The 18391-nt window shown below is 41.1% G+C and overlaps 1 long non-coding RNA gene across 4 annotated transcripts; it reads left to right on the top strand.

Moving 5' to 3' along the window:
- The first annotated feature begins 14736 nt into the window (after positions 1 to 14736).
- Positions 14737 to 18115, top strand: LOC102082163 (uncharacterized). Of its 4 annotated transcripts, XR_002063062.2 has the most exons (6): positions 14737 to 14790; positions 14871 to 15110; positions 15191 to 15397; positions 17241 to 17380; positions 17907 to 17962; positions 18101 to 18115. It is a non-coding gene; the product is annotated as an uncharacterized LOC102082163 (long non-coding RNA). The 4 variants fall into 4 exon arrangements; XR_003221106.1 differs by lacking the exons at positions 17907 to 17962; positions 18101 to 18115 and adding an exon at positions 17502 to 17516; XR_003221107.1 differs by lacking the exons at positions 17907 to 17962; positions 18101 to 18115 and adding an exon at positions 17502 to 17516 and having other exon boundaries at positions 15191 to 15393.
- The last annotated feature ends 276 nt before the right edge of the window (positions 18116 to 18391 follow it).

Consider the following 18391-nt stretch of genomic DNA (forward strand, 5'->3'; position numbering starts at 1 on the left):
CAGGACCCTGCAACACCAGGTAGACACACTCCCTCTAAGGCAGAAGGGAAAGAAAAGGAACACACGCATGTAAAAAGAGCACTTAATGGGCTTTCATCAAATGGGCAAAGATGCGCAATAAAGAAGGTTTAATCAGTCTGTTGTTGGCAGCACCAGCGTCTTTGCTGTGGCGTGCTGGGGTGCAGGCATCAAAGCAAAGGACGCAAACAGACTGAACATCAGGAAGGCCGAGGCTGTTGTTGGCATGAAGCTCTCCACCCTGGAGGAGGTGATCAGTGACAGGCTGATCATGGACAATGACTCCCACCCTCCATAACACACTGGACAATCTGAAGAGCAGTTTCAGCAACAGGTTCCTCCAACCAGGCTGTCTGAGGGAACGTTACAGGAGCTCGTTCCTTCTGCTGCTGTCAGACTCTTTATTTCATCCACTGGGGTCAGATCCACACATGTGGAACAGAACTGATCACACCTCAGTGCACCTTGTCACTTTGTACGCTACAACACACATACCAGTCCTTTTATATTTATACCTATTTCTCTATATGCATCTTAATATTTATCCTAATATTTATCTATCATAACTCTACACTCATTTTATATGAGTGCTTGTTGTTTGTTGTTTATTTGCTGCCGTGACAACTCAGTTTCCCTCTGGGATTAATAAAGTCTCTCTGATCCTGATTCTGAAGGTCAGAAAGAAACAGAATCACAAACGGAGCAACACTGTCATCTCTTATGTAGCAGGTTTATCAGAGAAACTCAGGAGAGTGTTCTCCAAACACAGCATCTCAGTGTAGGTCACACAAAGCCACACACTACCAACAGTGTGACCACTTTCTGTATGGCCTTGTTAAATACAAGGTCACTGGCGAATAAGACTTTCGTTTTAAACGATCTTATTCTATCATCGGAGCTGGATTTCTTATTTCTGACGGAAACTTGGCTTCGCCCCGGTGAGCTTTGTTCTTTCTCGGAACTGCTCCCACCTCACTACGCTTTTATTAGCTCACCCCGGACCACTGGCAGAGGTTGTAACAGTCACAATGGTGTGGTGTCTCTTTAATGTAACATAAGTCAAGGGGTTATGAGGTCATTAGTGTGCGCCACTGCCCTCTCTGTGATTTATGGGAGCAACGAGCTTGCACGCGAATACATGGAGAGAGACGGACTTTATAGGTTTTACCTCTCCAGAAACCCTTTGCAACATTACGGGTTGTATGAACACTGTTTGTCTTGTTTGATAAGCAGCAGCCGTTCAACCGGGCCTTGTATGGTTGATGAAGAGAATGTGCATTAAAGGATACACTGTGGAATTCCCAGTACCAGTGTGATCGTGTATTCTTCCTACTATCCTGCTAAGGTTTCTACCGCCTCCTCTCAACCACTGAACACAACCCAACGTTACAAGGTGGAGGGCTTGCTTGAGCTTTTAAAAACAAATTTCGATGTCGGCAGCTGCCACCTGTTCTGTACCCCAGTTTCGAGGTGCAGTTATTGGAATTGAACCGTGTCCCCTGGATTCTCAGCGCTGTGGTGAACCATGCCCCCGAAACTCGTCAAGGATTTTATTCCTGAATTCCTGAGTCTTGTTTTACATTATGACCGTATCCTAATTGTTGGTGATTTTAACATTCATGTTTGCTATAAGGACAGTTCACTAGCTAAGGATTTCCTTGCCCTTATTAACACCTTCAATTTCACCCAATGGGTAATTGAACCAACTCACACAAAAGGTCATATACTTGATTTGATACTGTCCTATGGTCTGGATATTTGCATTACGGGCATTAAGGACTCCGGGATTTCAGATCACTTCCCGGTTTTGTTTAATACTGTAGTGAGCAATGTGGAATTGAACAGTGATAGTCCTGTTCAATTTCACATTAGTTTTAAAACTTGTGGTGATCGGGCCTTTCAGGCAGTGGCACCATGGTTGTGGAATTCTCTTCCACTGTCTCTACATTGTACGGACTCCATTGATTCTTTTAAAAAAAACAGCTGAAGACATTTTTATTTAGAAAAGCATTTGATTAATTTCCTCTTATGTTGTTTTTATTATTTTATTGTTTTCCATTGCTGTTTTATTTACTGTTACATTGTTTATATTTCCATTTCTTTTGTTGTAAAGCACTTTGTGATTTTTATCTGTGAAAAGCGCTATATAAATAAATTTTACTTACTTTACTTACTTACTTGCAGATGTGCACGATTAACTCCCAGTCAATCGCTCACTTCACTGATGCTTTCCTTGACTTTTCCCTTTCTGATGCTAACTGTAATGGGGATTTATCAGCGGATGAGCTTGCTAACCTCTTTTATACTACATGCGCTGATATTCTTAACTCTATGGCACCTCTGAGGATTAAACGTGCCGAATCCTCACACCAACCCTGGCTAAATGATACTGCTCGTGCCCTTAGGCGTGAATGTCGTCGCGCTGAGAGACAATGGAAAAAAGACAAACTCCACGTCTCTCTGGACATCCTTCATAGTTGTTTATCTAAGCATCAAAAGTCTGTTAAAGCTGCCAAATCTGCTGTTTTATCTAGCATTATTATGAATAACAGCCACAACCCCTGAGCACTTTTTAATATTTTTAACTCTGTGATAAACCCTTGCACGATCACTTATAGGGATACCTCCCCTGCCCTTTGAGATAAATTCTTAAAGTATTTCACTGAAAAAATCTCAGCTCTAAGGGCTTCTCATCCATCTCATTCATCGTCAGTTTTAGACCCAGTTCCAGTTTCTGAATGCTTCAACAGTTTGAGCCAGTGTCTTAAAATCTCAGATTCCCCGCACGATATTCTTCCTTCACGTTTCTTTAAGGAAGCTTTACATACTATTGGTCCTTGTATCTTACTTCTACGGAATGCATCATTATCATCAGGTTGTGTACCGTCTGTCTTTAAGCATGCTGTTGTGCAACCTATTATGAAAAAAAACAGCCCTTGACCTTAATGCTCTCACTAACTACAGGTCGATCTCCAAACTCCCTTTTATATCCAAAATATTGGAAAAGGCAGTTCTAAAACAACTTCAGGCCTTTTTAGATGCAAATGGTGTTAACGAAAAGTTTCAGTCTGGTTTTAAACCTCGCCACAGCACAGAGACAGCCTTAGAGTTTTTAATGATCTTCTTTTAACTGTTGACTCTGGCTATTCCGTGGTTTTAGTTTTACTAGACTTGACTGCTGCTTTTGACACGGTTAACCACAACATTCTTCTATCAAGACTGGAACATGTTGTTGATCTTAAAAGTACAGTTTTATGGGCCTCCACACCCTCTAGCAGACCGTTACATGGGGAAACCTTTTGTATACAAGCGCGTTGATCCACACAGGTGTGCACACGGGTGTTCACTGTTCGTAGACATAAACTACACCTTTCTTAGCTGCTACTTCAAAGCACATTGTGCGCTGTCTGTCCTGCGTGCTGCACAACAACTTTCAATATTTAGTATTTACTGCTGTTCACACTCAGCTAGATTAACGTGATGGTGTTGTGTTTAGTATGTTGCTTTGTTTTTGTTTGGTTTTTTTTGCTTGTCTTCTCTTCTTTTTCTCTCAACAGGTGATCCAGGAGATTTTTTTTTTCTTTCTCTTTGTCTTTGTAAGTGCCCTTTCTCACTGTCCCTTTTCCCTTCTGTTTTTCTTTTCCTTCCTCTCTTTCTTTCTCCCTTTCCTATCCCCCAGTCATGTCTGTCCCATCTGTAACAACTGAAAATAAAATAAATAATAACAACAAAGTTTGATCAAATGGACCAATACGGCAATGCCATGATGATCCATTTGGTAAAATAAATCCATTTGGTATCCTTGTTGGTCTTCAGACAACAATTCTGACGGCTTAAGAACCAAATGGGACAGGCAAAAAAAAAAAAAAAGTACAGTTTTATCCTGGTTTAAATCCTACCTCTCAGAGAAGTTGTTCTCTGTTGCTATGGGGCAACACTCCTCGGCCTCTGCCGATTTATTGTGGTGTACCTCAAGGGTCTGTGCTCGGTCCTGCTCTTTTCTCTTTGTACATGTGCAGTTGGGATTAATTTTTTAAAAATATAACATCTCCTTTCACTGTTATGCCAATGATATCCAGATTTATTCATTTTTGAAATCCCATGTGTCTGCTTCTTTGCAACGTCTGCATGAAGTTAAAATTTGGTTGTCACATAATTTTCTTACAGTGAACGAGAATAAGACCGAAATCATAGTTTTTGATAGTCACACTCCGCCAGACCAGTCAGCTAATGCCCTTGGCCCTCATGGTAGCAATCTCTCGCTCACTGTAAGAAACCTCGGAGTGTTCCTGGATAGCTCTCTTTGCGTCAGATATCCAAAGAAAAGCTGTGCCTTCCTCTAAAGGACCTTGAAAAGCTTATCCACGCATTTATCACATCCAGACTGGACGAATGTAACTCCCTCTACTTGGGCCTCCAACACTCTTCTCTTTACCGGCTTCAGTTAGTTCAAAACGCAGCTGTACATCTTTTAACAGGTACTAGTATCTATGATCACATCACTCCAATTTTAGCCAACTTACATTGGCTCCCTGTTAAATATCATATAGATTTTAAAATTATTTTGTTCACTTTTAAAATTCTAAATAATTTAGCGCCCAGCTACCTTTCCGAACTCCTCCATTTGTATAATCCCAATAGAGGACTAAGATTTTCCAATCAGATGCTCCTAGCACAACCGAGGTCTTGACTGAAGTCCAAAGGTGACCAGGCCTTTGCAACCGTAGCACCTAGACTCTGGAATAACCTCCCTGTTCATATTTGTACCGCCGAGTCTATCCAGTCTTTTAAATCCCGTCTTGAAACCCATCTTTTTACTTTGGCTTTTGATTCTAACTGGTTGGCTTTTATCTGGCTTGTTGTGTTGTCACCTATTGTTTCCTGCCCTGTTTTCTTATTTTGTTGTTTTAATTGTCTCATGCTTTTACTGACTGTGAAGCATATGGTTAACGTTGTTGTTTTTAATATGTGCTATATAAATACATTTTGATTTGATATGATTTGACTCTCAAGATCTTGACTGATGCTTTGTTTAATGTCTCTGCTGGGATTTTAATGTGTTGTTGAAGTTTGGAGAATGTAAGACGGAGGTTGTTGGTCCTAATGTGGTAATGAGCTGTTATAGTAGTCTTACAGGACTTGATGTCCAGACATCTCAAGTTATTGCTGCACTTCTCTGTAGAGCTCGGGAATGAGTATGTCAGTGAAAAAACACTGCAATGGTGTCACTCACCTGGGATCGAGCATCTTAACCATGAAAGAAAAGCCCTCATTTTACACAGTATTGTATAGATGCAGCTTTTTGTACATAAACTAAAGGATGGATTGTATTCTGTTCTTATGTAGGCCAGTTGTTACAATAACACAATAGGATGCAATACAACACAAAATACCAAAATAAATACTATTAAATAGAAAGTCATCATGAGTAAAACTGATGTTGTAAACAATTCATAACATGTGTGTAAAAACTCTTGTAAAAACGAGACTACAGGTTGCAGATTGGAGGAGTAATTTGTAGGAATTCTCCTTTAACATAACACTTCCTACGTCCTCTGGCAAGAGCAAATTAGCTTTGTGGAAAAAACAGCAAGCAGCACCAGAGATTAGTGACACAGATGTGAAGAATCAGGAATCTTAATATTATTGTATTTACTCAGAAAATACATCTTTCTTACTCAACGAAAAACTGGTCAGTGAATTTTAGGGAAAATAAAGTTTTATGATGTTTTATTCGAGTTTGGAAAAAGCAAAGATAACTGAGGCTTTGGTTTTTGATTGGTAGAAGTAGAACAAAAGAAATGCAGATACAGTGGCTTGCAAAAGTATTCGGCCCCCTTGAACTTTTCCACATTTTGCCACATTACAGCCACAAACATGAATCAATTTTATTGGAATTACACGTGAAAGACCAATACAACGTGGTGTACACATGAGAAGTGGAAAGAAAATCATACATGATTCCAAACATTTTTTACAAATAAATAACTGAAAAGTGAGGTGTGCGTAATTATTCAGCCCCCTTTGGTCTGAGTGCAGTCAGTTGCCCATAGACATTGCCTGATGAGTGCTAATGACTAAATAGAGTGCATCTGTGTGTAATCTAATGTCAGTACAAATACAGCTGCCCTGTGACGGCCTCAGAGGTTGTCTAAGAGAATATTGGGAGCAACAACACCATGAAGTCCAAAGAACACACCAGACAGGTCAGGGATAAAGTTATTGAGAAATTTAAAGCAGGCTTAGGCTACAAAAAGATTTCCCAAGCCTTGAACATCCCACGGAGCACTGTTCAAACCATCATTCAGAAATGGAAGGAGTATGGCACAACTGTAAACCTACCAAGACAAGGCCGTCCACCTAAACTCACAGGCCGAACAAGGAGAGCGCTGATCAGAAATGCAGCCAAGAGGCCCATGGTGACTCTGGACGAGCTGCAGAGATCTACAGCTCAGGTGGGGGAATCTGTCCATAGGACAACTATTAGTCGTGCACTGCACAAAGTTGGCCTTTATGGAAGAGTGGCAAGAAGAAAGCCATTGTTAACAGAAAACCATAAGAAGTCCCGTTTGCAGTTTGCCACAAGCCATGTGGGGGACACAGCAAACATGTGGAAGAAGGTGCTCTGGTCAGATGAGACCAAAATGGAACTTTTTGGCCAAAATGCAAAACGCTATGTGTGGCGGAAAACTAACACTGCACATCACTCTGAACACACCATCCCCACTGTCAAATATGGTGGTGGCAGCATCATGCTCTGGGGGTGCTTCTCTTCAGCAGGGACAGGGAAGCTGGTCAGAGTTGATGGGAAGATGGATGGAGCCAAATACAGGGCAATCTTGGAAGAAAACCTCTTGGAGTCTGCAAAAGACTTGAGACTGGGGCGGAGGTTCACCTTCCAGCAGGACAACGACCCTAAACATAAAGCCAGGGCAACAATGGAATGGTTTAAAACAAAACATATCCATGTGTTAGAATGGCCCAGTCAAAGTCCAGATCTAAATCCAATCGAGAATCTGTGGCAAGATCTGAAAACTGCTGTTCACAAACGCTGTCCATCTAATCTGACTGAGCTGGAGCTGTTTTGCAAAGAAGAATGGGCAAAGATTTCAGTCTGTAGATGTGCAAAGCTGGTAGAGACATACCCTAAAAGACTGGCAGCTGGAATTGCAGCAAAAGGTGGTTCTACAAAGTATTGACTCAGGGGGCTGAATAATTACGCACACCCCACTTTGCAGTTATTTATTTGTAAAAAATGTTTGGGATCATGTATGATTTTCATTCCACTTCTCAAGTGTACACCACTTTGTATTGGTCTTTCACCTGGAATAAAATTGATTCATGTTTGTGGCTGTAATGTGACAAAATGTGGAAAAGTTCAAGGGGGCCGAATACTTTTGCAAGCCACTGTAAATTCGGTTTGTGTTATGATTTGAACTATTATTTGTATTACATCGAAAAAAAGGAAATGGTGGCAGTTTTTCCCTCTTGCCACTAGCTTCAGAGTCAGAAACTGTTTACGACAAAAAACTTAATAATAATAATGGATTGGATTTCATATAGCGCTTCACAATGCCACTATTCATTCACTCTCACATTCACACACTGGTGGAGGCAAGCTACTGTTGTAGCCACAGCTGCCCTGGGGCAGACTGACAGAGACGAGGCTGCCATATCGCACCATCGGCCCCTCTGGCCAACACCAGTAGGGTAAAGTGTCTTGCCCAAGGACACAACGACCGAGACTGTCCGAGCCAGGGCTCGAACCGGCAACCTTCCGATTACAAGACGAACTGTCAAATCTTGAGCCACGATCACCCTAAATAATGTTGTTCAGTCCAGGTTTGAGAGTGTCGGGAGTGCTGGAATGTTATGCTGCTATTATTTGCTGCTATTTTTATAATCATCATTACCATTTCATTATTAACAGTGATGTTGCATGCAGATGCATTCAGATGTTTAAACATATTGGCACCCAATTAAGCTTTTATTACAGGTCCAAGAAGAACCACTTTAAACTGTGGAGTTGAATCTATAATTTTAAATGTTTTTCAATGCTCCTATATAATAATCTTAAATGTTTCTGTGTAGACTGCAGGGACAGGAAATACACTCTGTGCCAAAATGAGACAGGAAACACTTCTGCAAGGCATGCTTCTGCAGAAGTGAAACTGAAAGCCGAGTCTGAGTGTAAGCCAAGAGCAGGGTGTTTTATTATGCATTTATCGCTGATTAAGCTTCAAGTAGTTGTATTAGATTGAAACATTTGTTTTATATATTTTATATTTCAGTCAAGATTATTGCACACATACACACACACATAGTTTCAGTTGTGCTGGCCTTCTGTCTAGTGGAAATGTTACAAGGTCTAGCTGGGGAGCTGAGAGGTGAAACAAAGGGCAGCAGAAGCTGACACACATACACATACATATTAGATAGACTCATTTATATAGGTAAGAGTTTAATTATGTTTTGCTATGGCTGCAAAGTTGGGGTGCGTACGTGTTAGTCTGTTCCAGGAGGTACACCAGATGTCCCAGAGATAAGCGACAGCGAAGACGAGCTGGGGAAAGCACCTGGGATCGAGCCGAAGACGATGTTCTTTTTTAAAACTGTGTTGAAGGTTGACAGAACATTTGTGGTTTTGCATTGACGTATGCTGTATTGTGTCTGAGAGGGGGGGGGAGCAGTATCACCCCCAACCCTATAAAACCTTTGTCTGACTATTGTAAAGTAGTTCAACGCTGATTGGGGCTGTTGGACTCACACATGTGTAATTCATTAAAATGTCGTCTAATTGCACCAGCCCGGATCTGTGGTTATTTTTGGATTCCCCTCAATATCTGAACCTTAACAAGAGCTTTCTGAGCACCTCTCTGTCTCCCTGAGTGATGTTATGTGCTGATGTTCTTTTCTAGTTTTGGCTGAATATGGATTTCTCTAAAGGAACTCGGTGTTAAAGGTTCAATACACCAAATTGGGTTTTGATAACATTTGATTGGTCATGCTAGGAAAGACAGAAACTAGTCAGGGTGATTAGTAGTGAGCACGAATTAAATGAGCTCAGACAACTAAATTGGCTTTATTAGACTTGGAGTGGCCTTGGATTCTGAAACTAAAGATTTTAGATAAATTCTGACTGAAATCAAACAACCTAGGTGTGGAAACTGGAACAAAGCTGAGTTAACTAAAACTATTTTCATCTGTGGAAGGTGAAGTGTGACCTACTTAACAACCACCGAGTTTGTCTTGCTTTTTTGTTTTATTAAAGATGTCAGCTTTTCATTTATTTCATTTTATTTCATTGATCTCTTTACTGTGCTTTGCTCTACCCGTGAACTGGTGCAGCGGCTTTTATATCTGGATTAGTGTGAGATAAGTGCAACACTTAGAAGCCTAATTCAGAGTATGCTGTTATCTCAGGATGGTGGTTCAGGACACAAACCTTTATGGGTTTTGCAAGGAGTGTTGTATGAAAGTAAAATTCTCTGTGTAAACTATGAACATGTGTCCATGTTTTCATCTCTTCATGTAAAAAAATCCCAAATACATCCATACATTTGATTGAAACTGTAGGTGCACTTTGGCAAGTGCCACATGTCAAGCAAAGCACCTTTATTTATAAAGCACTTTAAAAACAGCAATTGCTGACCAAAGTGTTGAACATAGGAATAAAAATACATTTGAATAAAACTTTAATAGTTAAAATATAAAATAAACAAAATTAAAATGATAACGATAACTCAGACAAATGCCAAGCTGAACAGATGGGGCTTAAGAAAGGATTTAAAAATGAAGAGACATACTGTGCCATCAGGCCCAACACTAAAACACTCATTATACCAGGACCAAACACAGTAACCTCTGTATTATTTTCATGAAAACTGAGGAAGTTTAGAGCTTAACATGAGTTTAGTTCCTCAAGGCACTCAACTAAAGTTTATGTGGAGCATCTGCATAACAATGGAAAGCAGTTTTGTTTTCTAAGAATAGAACCAAGTGGCAGAAGATACAGAGAAAACAGCACAGACCCAATAACTGAGTCCTGTAGAACCCCACAAGACAATAAAGAAGATCTGAAATCATGGAGACCATCAGAAAACGTTCTTTGAGACAGGTACTAGGTCTAAACCACTCCAGAGCAGTGCCACGAATGCCAACGCAGTGGTCTAAATGAAATATTAAAATATCATGATACACTGTTTAAAAAGCAGCTGTTAAGTCTAAATGAACTAAGATTACATAGTATCCTGAATCTGTAGCCAGGAGGCTGCTATTAAAAACATTCAGCAGCACAGATTCTGTGCTGTGAAGAGACCTGGCCACTTATACAGCTAGGCAGGTGGATTGAAACCAGGAGCTGAGCTCCTCTGTATCTGAGGGAAGTGACTCGGGAATGCCGGAGTGATGGAAAACAGTTGCTATTCCTCCTTATCAGCACGCTGTCCAGGATGAGTTCAGATAACCACGGTCAGTGGTAAGAGCTCGGAAATACGCTGGACTCACCAACATTCACCCATGCCTGTCACACAGAGTCACATAACATAAAATTGATATTTAATGTCTCTCTATCACTACATTACCAAACATTTTATTTACATATAAAAACAAGTGTGGGTGGCCTTTACCCTTCAAGCTTGGGTTCTCTACCAGAGGTCTGGGAGCTTGAGAGTCGTGTGCTGTATTGTTGCTGTTCCTAAGACTGCGCTCTTCTGGACATCTCAGAAGTCATTCCTGTGATCTGCTGGAGCCACTCGCTCAGTTCAGGGGCCCCCAGGCTCACGTGCCCTGATTCCACAGGGACCACCGTTGTCTTCATCTTCCACATCTTCTCAGGAGCCTCTCTCAGCCCCTGAGCTAGAGAAGGGGCTAGCTTCAGGAAGAAGGAAAGCTTCTCATTTTCCTTCTTCCTGATGTTGCTATCACTTGATATAGCTACATCTATCACATCAGTCTTCTTGTCTGGTTGGTTAGCCATCACCAGTTTGTCCGTCTGTATCTGGAAGTCCCACAGGATCCTAGCTTGCTCATTCTTGACCACCCTAGAGGGCATATCCCATTTTGACCTCGGGACTTCCAGGTTATACTCGGCACAGATGTTTCTGTATACTATGGTTATGGCGTTCCATGTATGCCCTGCCTGCTAGCATCTTGCACCCTGCTGTTTTTGTACTAGATTTTCAGGCTGTGTAAAGATGACCCTGAGACAATGGGTTCTTGCCTTGTGTGGCAGACCTTAGCCTCTAGCAGTCTTGTGCTTAGAGCTTGTTCCTGTACTGCGATGATTAGTGCCTCTGTGCTGTCTTTCAGTCATTGGTAGGTTTTTTTCGAAATCTTCTATCTGATGGTGGTGCATGATGTGCAGGGGCCTGTCCTTCCTGCCATGATAGTTCCTCTTCTTGCTCCGGTTCTTTCTCAAGTTTCTGCTGCCTAAGGTGTTCACTAATCACATGATCGACTGTGGCCATCTTCCTAAGGTACTCAGCGATCTTTGTTGTTTCATCCTGGATAGTGGTTCTGACACTCACTAGTCCCCCACCTCCTTCTTTCTGCTTAGCGTCTGCTTAGTGTACAGAGTCAGGGTGCTGGACGTGGCGCCAAACCCTCCATGCATCTCCATGTAGCTCCTCTTTTGGACAGTTTATTATCCCAGCAAGGTATCTGACAACTGGCAGGGAATAGTATTCCAGGAATGACATCTGAGATCTGTCCAAAAGAGTGCAGTCATGGGAACAGCTAAGATAATGTGCAGGTCTCTCATCCTCCCAGGCCTTTGGTAGAGGAACTGCACTTGAAGGACTGTCTGCAGGTCGAGTGAGGAATTTTTTTTGTTGTTTTTGTTTTTTAATCATCAGAAGATGGCTGTGGTCATAAAGGATAGACATGCTCAGCAACAATACTCTAGTAGGCTGCAGAAGCATTTTAATTATAGTCAGCTGACACACACCACTACACCACCATCTGCAGCCTGAACCGCTGATACGAGGTAGGACAGAAGCATATTTTCATGTTGTTGATGCCAAATTATCAGCCCACTATGCAAATGTCTCAGCAGAATTGTTTTTCTTCTAGTGTACACTTTTGGTGAGCGACTGCAAACTGTAGCTTCAGGTTCCTGTTGTTAGCTGTAGGAATGACACCCGGTGTTGTCTTCTGCTTCAAGGTTAGATGTGTTGTGTGCTCAGATATTCTCTTCTGTATACCTTTGTCGTATTGTGTGCTTATTTGAGTTATTGTTGTCTTCCTATCGGATTAAAGCAGTTGGGCCCTCTCATCTGACAGCACCTTGTTGATCGTATGGCCCATATAACTGCAGCCCACTGAATATTTTCACGTTCTCTGGCCATTCTCTGTGAGCCCCAGAGATGGTTGTGCAGGAAAATCCCTGTAGAAATACCAGCTCATCTGGGACCATCAACCATACCATGTTCATAGTCACTTAAATCACATTTTTCCTTATTCTGATGCTCAATTTGAGGCTTTACAATACAACCCTAAAAAATTCTAATAGTGTATCAGCAGGCCAATGTATGGGTCTGATTTCCAAGTGCTAAATCACCAGTTAGTGGATTCCCTTCTTTTCTGAAACTGTTTACAATACTTTGTCCTCCTAATTCCTGCTGACAGGGGTCATTGCCATACTGATTCCCACCTACCGTTGCTACAAAAAGCCCTGCCTTTAAGCCTAATGGGGTGCAGATGGGGCTCCAACACCCACACAATAACATCCACATTCCTTCATTGTGAACATGTCAGAGGCAACAAGAGAAAATAAGAACGACAATTGGGAGGCGGCAGAGAGCGAAACAAAATCAAAGAAGATGAGCAAGGCAAGGGGGGAAATAAGGGAGCGGGTAGACATGTGGAAATAGGCGTGAAGTGAAGAAGAAAGAGTGAGGGCGGGAATAAAAAAGATGTATGAAGAGAAAGCATTTGGTATGTATACCAATACTATAGTATATATATATATATGTATATATATATATATATATATATATATATATATAGTATATACCCTGATGCTCTCTATCCCTCAACCCATCTTGTCTGACTGAGACACATAAACATGCAGTAACTTCATTGGTCTCCATGCTCTCCTTTGCTCTGCCACCTCCAAAGAGTGTCCAGTTTCGTTTGTCGTATGGAGTGTTAAACATTTCAAAATACATACACAAGCAAATACTCCCGTGAGGTGGAAAAGGCTGAGTTTTCACACATTGACTTTTTCTGTAGTGTTTTTCTAGCTAAGCCATGAAATGAGATGTTGTGTGGTGCCAAACTCCATGTCTGTCACTGTGTTACAGAGCCTGCATCCTAATCCAGCCACACACTCGTGTTTTTACATCCAAATGGTTTTTGGCTGAGACAAAATTATATAAATTGAATTTTTTATCCTGAATTCAGCACTCCTAAGCATCATCATAAGCTGTTAATATTATTAGTTATATGTCTGCTGCTCTTAAAGCAACACTGTAATGACTGTGGCCTTTAATGTTCGCATGGTTTACTGCAGCAGAGGCCTGTTGTAGTAACCCATTACTCCCTCACTCACATGATCTGCTGTCATGGGATTAGAGAGAAACTGGATTGGTTCATTTAATGACCTCATTATCGCTGGAGTCAGTCATATTTCATTAGGGACAGTTGATTAAAATACAATATGGTTAAGACCAAAATATACTTCATGATGATTTAACATTGGCGGTAATGGATTGGTGCACTGAGTGATTTAAAGCCAAACCTGAAGAAGACAAAGACAGATCATTTAGAAATAAAATATAGCAGAAAACCAGTATTTGAGTATTCTGATGGTTAGATTTCAGTGAATATTGTCATTGCACAACAAAATTGTTTGAATGAGAAGCAATAGTCTCTCAGATGAATCAGTTAACAGTTACAGGATCACCTACAGTCTAGAAGACACGTGAAAACATAAAGCCCAAAAGTTAGAACTGACCAAAGACCATTTTGAACGGCTCCCTGCATCCTAAAGAAAAACACTTCTTCAAAAAAATAATGAAAACGTTATCATGGGCAGGTGCAGCAATAGCATCTTCAATAATTAATAAATCATTCTATATATTTTCTTACACTAATCGCCCGTTCCCAGGAGTACCTATTCAACTCAGATTGCTCAGTTTTCCATCACCTGGTAGGAAATGCTATCATTTTTTCTGTAAAGCAAATTTACCTATGAGTATAAATAAAGTAACCTGGCACCAGGTACTTTTTAGTTCCTACTCGGCCAGGGCTTCAAGCGAGCTGAGTCAATCCGAAAACCTGACATCTACAGACTGCATGCCACCGATTGGGCAGTCAGTAGCATCACTCGTCATAAGAGTGAGTTTGTCACAACAATCAACTCGCTATTATGCAGTTAGAGAAATGGGTGCAAAAAACCTACCCTGTGGTCCAACCATGAGCTGCGGACGTTTTTGTACTTAGCGGTTAACGATAGAATTCAGAGGGAGCTAGATGGAGCAACGTGAAACGCGAAGGTTAACTGGGAGATCTCCTAACTGACGGCCGCTCACAGGTACCAATGGACATGAAAAGTTTGTACATTTTTTGTTGGCACTGTTTTAAAGTTGTTATTGGGCCATCAAGGACCACAACAGGCTGTTCCAGGCTGTGTTTTTCCATTAGCTCTGGGTTTCCACCCCTGGGTGGAGCCTCATCAGCGTGCCCATTCTCCACACCTGATGGCAATCCAGTTGGCTGTATAAGACTGGCGCTCTCAATGAATCTTTGCCACAACGTCTGCTAACCTCCGTTAGTGCTAGTCCATTCATGTTTTATGAGAAGTGATTGTATTTTTGCTTTGCTAATTTTGCTGTTTCTTATGTCTCTAGTTTTCTCTGGATCATCTACTCACCTTCACAGTTTAGTCACGCTTTTCCTGGACGCTGGTCATCTCTGTTCATTTACAGTCACGTCCTACGCTAACTCTGTTCCTTGTCCTCGGTTGCCTGTCTCCCTGCCTTCTCCTCACGGTCCATCACTGGACCACTGTTCTTGGACCCACAGCTCGTTGATACTCACCCGGACCGCCTCGACTACTTCCCCCCACACCACTCTTTGCCCGCCAACAAGTAAGACACAGAAGATAAACTTCTTCACTTACCTGACAATCACTAGTACGCCTCCTGACGCTTCTCTCCCTCTGTTGCAGTGACTCTAATTACCACCCCTTGAACCACAACCCATTCCCCGAGACCCCCTGTAGAACCCGCTTCATGCTCACAGCTCCATGCACCCGATTCTTACCATAGTTCACAGTTTATGCTCTATGTGTCAAGTGTCTCTTGAGAAAGCCTCTGTACCTCCGGCTGAATCTGCATTTTGGATCCACTCTCTCGCTCTGGCCATTCCTCAGTCAGTAAGGCTTTGAGAAAAAAACTAAACATTTTGATAACTCAGATTTTAAAAGGTGGTGAAAAGTTTTTATTCATTGATTGCAGAGTTGAAGTGATTGACTTATTGTTCATGTTTTGACAAATGTGAATAAGGTTTTGATTGTTGTGTCTTTTGTGATGAAAAATGTCCTAACTGTTTGAGAACACTCAAGAATTCTGCCATTGACTTTTCTGAGAATTGAGTCAAATCAACTGAGAAAAACTGTAAGCAACACGCTTGTCTCATTTATTTAGACAATTAATAAGCTAGTTAACCGCTTATGCAAACAACATGCTCTGCTTATCTTTTGCACATGCTGTGTCTTAAGTATTTGTTTCTGAGAGCAACAAATAAAGACAACACATCAACAAAATCTAAACAACTAAGCAAATGTTATTACTGGTTAAAAGTTGGCTTTTTTTTTACGCATTTGTTCTGACGGATTTCATAAGGTCAGACAATAGAGATTATCAAAATGGAGATGACATATAAGATAATGCTGTCACATCCTGATCATATAGTCATTTATTCTCTGACATGGTCAGAACATCTGGAAATGCTCTCTGTTGTGTTCAGACATTTCCGTGATGCTTTTCTTTTTCATGCTTCTCACATTAAACCTCTCTAAATAGGAGTTTGGTAAAGCCACCATCACTTATTTAGGGAAACAAGTTGGACAAGGACACGTGCGCCCCATTGCTGCTAAAACACAGACTATTGATTTTGCGGTCCCGCAGACCAAAAGGGCTCTGCGTGGTTTTTGTGCAGTTTCTATCGTGGGTTTTGCCGAAATGTTTCTGTTGTGGTTAGTCCTCTAACTTGTTAGTCCTTTGAAGTGTTTCATTTAGTCTCCAGCTTGTCAGGTGGCATTTGAGTCTGCCAAAGCATTGTTGTGCAGTGCACCAGTGCTGGCTTTACCAGGTTTTCAGCATTGGCTTAAACTTAAAGGTGATGCCAGGTCCTGTAGTGCAGGAGTTGTTCTTTTGCAAGAAGACAAGCAAAGTTTAGATCATCCCATCTGCTACTTTTCAACAAAGTTTAACAGACATTAGACCTATTATAGCATTATATATATAAGCAAGCTCTTGCATTATTATTTAATTTACAGAACTTTGCAGTTTACACTGGATCGAGTGTTCAGCCTGATCACAATCCATTAGGGTTTCTATCCCAAATGTGTAATTCCAAACAAAGACGTATACGCTGTTCTTTTTTGCTGCAACATTTTAACTTGCAGATCAGTTGCAAAAAGGGTAAGGATAATCTGTTGGCTGGTGCCTTGTCTAGATCTCTGGAAATTTCTCTTTGAATTAAACATTTAGGGGTGTGTTCATTCTTGAGAAAGGGGGTGTTACGACATATAAAATGATGCTTCCATGGACCGCCATTCATTCGTCCTCTGCTCATCCCAGCTAGCAGTCTGTGAACTTTGAAGACTTTTGCAAACATGGTTAATGCTGATTGTTATATCAAGGAGTTCACAGGGGTGGATTGCCTTTTATTTTAATTAGTTTCCTCCTGTTTATCTTAGTCAGGGAGGAATTTTTTTGTCATTTAGTAAATATTTTAGATAGTTTTCTTTTATTTGTTGTTTTGGCATAAAGTCCAGCCTGACATTACAACCAGCTCATTCTTAGTGTTGAAAGCTAAAGAAATAACATATTGTAAATCAATCACTGTAAAATTGTACCGTGTGATGTGGCTGCTTGAGGTCTGACGAGGATGGATCACCTTAATGTTGTGGTCTGGCCACTCCTAGATGGGCCATAACACTGTTGCATCGTCGTTTTGTGTGTGTACTTATGTTGTGTGTCTTTTTCTTCTAGAATTCATTTCCAAATATGAAGTGTGTTCATCAATCTCTATATCAGAATGGACCCCCCCCCAAGCTCCAGTGCCTCCACCACAGTACCACCCACTCCTTCAACATCGGCATCGTCTGGCACGACACAGCATCATATAACTGGTAAGAAATAAGTTTAATAGCACGTTGATTTTAGCAGTGGCGGGGAAGTATAGAAGGCGAGCTGCCATTACCTTCACAGAATAAATATTTTAACTGACATTTTCTCTTGTTACATTTCCAGTAACTGGAAGACTCTTGAAACCTTCATTATCAGGTTAAAAGCTGAGTTACATGAGCGATTGTTGTCTGTGTGTGTTTGTGAGTGTGCTTGTCTCACTATGCGTCGGACTTTGCCTTGTCACTACAGCATTCACCTGCAATATACAAGCACAAAAAGATTAGCCACAAATTCTGTTGCTTAAATAATATGCATGTTAGCAAGTATAAATGATAGTTATTGAAAGAAATAGTTTTTCAGCCTCTTGAATGACCCTGATGAAGGCCACAAATGCATTGGTCACTTAAAGTTCTACCTGATTATTTGAAGTGTCGCTGGAGTCTTCATGTCATCAGATCTTTGTCTTCTGCATGCACCTTTGAAGTAGGTGAAGTTGTGCCAGAAAAACTTGTTGCTATCATTTTACAGCCTTCCTGGTTCTGGAGTTGTTAGCAGGGAAAATTGTGCCCCAGGACCCACAAAAGGTTTGTTGGTTCCAGGAGGGTATAGGAATTTTCACAATAGGATTAATGTGGGTTATTGTTTTTAAATGTGGGGTGAGATGTAAATAGTGTCAGTGTTTTATAAAAATTAATGTGTTATTATGTAAATTTCTTTGGTAGCATCTATACTCCTGAGTTCAGTTTGTGGAATATCCTGTGAGGTTATTGAACCTTCCTGTTCCATTCAGTCCGAGGGCTGTAGGATGGTGATGTGGAGGGTTTTCTGGATCAAGGTGTGCTTTAATACATTTCTGAAAAGGTCATCTCGCTTCTTTGGTTCTTACTTTGGCTCCAAGGCCACTCTACCAAACTGACAGAAGTGTAGCACCCAACACACCAACTGCTGTTGGCCTTCATTCACCTCCACACGCTTAGTTTTAACATAAAAATGAAATTTAACCCTACTCTGCC

The sequence above is a fragment of the Oreochromis niloticus genome, linkage group LG2, assembly GCF_001858045.2.
Source record: "Oreochromis niloticus isolate F11D_XX linkage group LG2, O_niloticus_UMD_NMBU, whole genome shotgun sequence".
Lineage (NCBI taxonomy): Eukaryota > Metazoa > Chordata > Actinopteri > Cichliformes > Cichlidae > Oreochromis > Oreochromis niloticus.